Here is a 1,718-nt window from a genome sequence, read left to right on the forward strand (position 1 = left end):
TTTCCCTTTTCCACCCTTTTTATTTTGATTTTTTTGGGTCATTTTCTCCCATTTTTCCCCCTTTTTTTGGGTCATTTTCTGCCTTTTCCACTCTTTTTATACTGATTTTTTTTTGTCATTTTTTTCCCTTTTCCACCCTTTTTATAGTGATTTTTTGGGGCATTTTTTTCCCTTTTCCACCCTTTTTATTTTGATTTTTTTGGGTCATTTTCTCCCATTTTTCCCCCTTTTTTTGGGTCATTTTCTGCCTTTTCCACTCTTTTTATACTGATTTTTTTTGTCATTTTTTTTCCCTTTTCCACCCTTTTTATAGTGATTTTTTTGGGGCATTTTCTCCCCTTTTCCACCCTTTTAATTTTGATTTTTTTTGCTCATTTTCTCCCCTTTTCCACTCTTTTTATACTGATTTTTTGGCTCATTTTCTCCCCTTTTCCACCCTTTTTATAGTGATTTTTTTGGCTTATTTTCTCCCCTTTTTCCCCCTTTTTTTGGGTCTTTTTTTCCCTTTTCCACCCTTTTTATACTGATTTTTTTGGGTCTTTTTTTCCCTTTTCCACCCTTTTTATACTGATTTTTTTGGGGTCGTTTTCTCCCTTTTCCACTCTTTTTATTTTGATTTTTTTGGGTCATTTTCTCCCCTTTTCCACCCTTTTTATACTGATTTTTTTTGGGTCATTTTCTCCCCTTTCCCACCCTTTTTATACTGATTTTTTTGGGGTCATTTTCTCCCTTTTCCACCCTTTTTATACTGATTTTTTGGGGCATTTTTTTCCCTTTTCCACCCTTTTTATAGTGATTTTTTGGGGGTCATTTTCTCCCATTTTTCCGCCTTTTTTTGGGTCATTTTCTGCCTTTTCCACTCTTTTTATACTGATTTTTTTTTGTCATTTTTTTCCCTTTTCCACCCTTTTTATAGTGATTTTTTGGAGCATTTTTTTCCCTTTTCCACTCTTTTTATTTTGATTTTTTTGGGGTCATTTTTTCCCCTTTTCCACCCTTTTTATTTTGATTTTTTTGGGGGCTCATTTTCTCCCCTTTTTCCCCCCTTTTTTTGGGTCATTTTCTTCCTTTTTCCACTTTTTTAACACCGAATTAAGGAATTAATTAAATTTTCCCTCCATTTTTTAAAGGAAAAAAAAGGGGAAAAAATCGATTTTTTTTCCCAACCCTATTTTTAATTTTTAATCCCTTTTTAATCCCGCAAATACCAAGGTTAATTTTGGGTAAAAAAAGGCTGGAATCGGTAAAATTAATGAAAATTATGAGTTCCCTGGTGGTCTAGTGGTCAGGATTCGGCGCTCTCACCGCCGCGGCCCGGGTTCGATTCCCGGTCAGGGAAGTTCGAGTTTTTCCTTATTAAAACCACCAATAATTTGAATTTTTAGCTCCGAAAACCCCCCGATTTTTTCCGTCCCGTGGTTCCCTTCTGAGACCAACCGATTCCAACCCCAAAAATAAAATTAAATGTTATTTTTCTGCCCGTTTTTGGGGGTTTTTGGGTGGTTTTGGGTGGATTTGGCAGCTGCCCGGCTAGCTCAGTCGGTAGAGCATGAGACTCTTAATCTCAGGGTCGTGGGTTCGAGCCCCACGTTGGGCGGAAATTTAGTTTTTTCCTCTCTAATTTACCCAAATCTGCCCTTTTTTAGGTTTTTTTTAAAGCATTTTAGCCCTTTATCCGAGCGAATTATGAAATATATTACATATATTTAATATATTTT

The 1,718-nt window shown here is 35.7% G+C and overlaps 2 non-coding genes across 2 annotated transcripts; both read left to right on the forward strand.

The window, feature by feature from the left end:
- Nucleotides 1–1,267: 1,267 nt before the first annotated feature.
- TRNAE-CUC lies at nucleotides 1,268–1,339 on the forward strand. Its single transcript has one exon. It is a non-coding gene; the product is annotated as a tRNA-Glu (tRNA).
- A 185-nt stretch (nucleotides 1,340–1,524) lies between these two features.
- On the forward strand, nucleotides 1,525–1,597 carry TRNAK-CUU. The gene has a single exon. It is a non-coding gene; the product is annotated as a tRNA-Lys (tRNA).
- The last annotated feature ends 121 nt before the right edge of the window (nucleotides 1,598–1,718 follow it).

This window comes from Manacus vitellinus, unplaced genomic scaffold, assembly GCF_001715985.3.
Source record: "Manacus vitellinus isolate BGI_N305 unplaced genomic scaffold, ASM171598v3 ctg7180002431151_pilon, whole genome shotgun sequence".
NCBI lineage: Eukaryota > Metazoa > Chordata > Aves > Passeriformes > Pipridae > Manacus > Manacus vitellinus.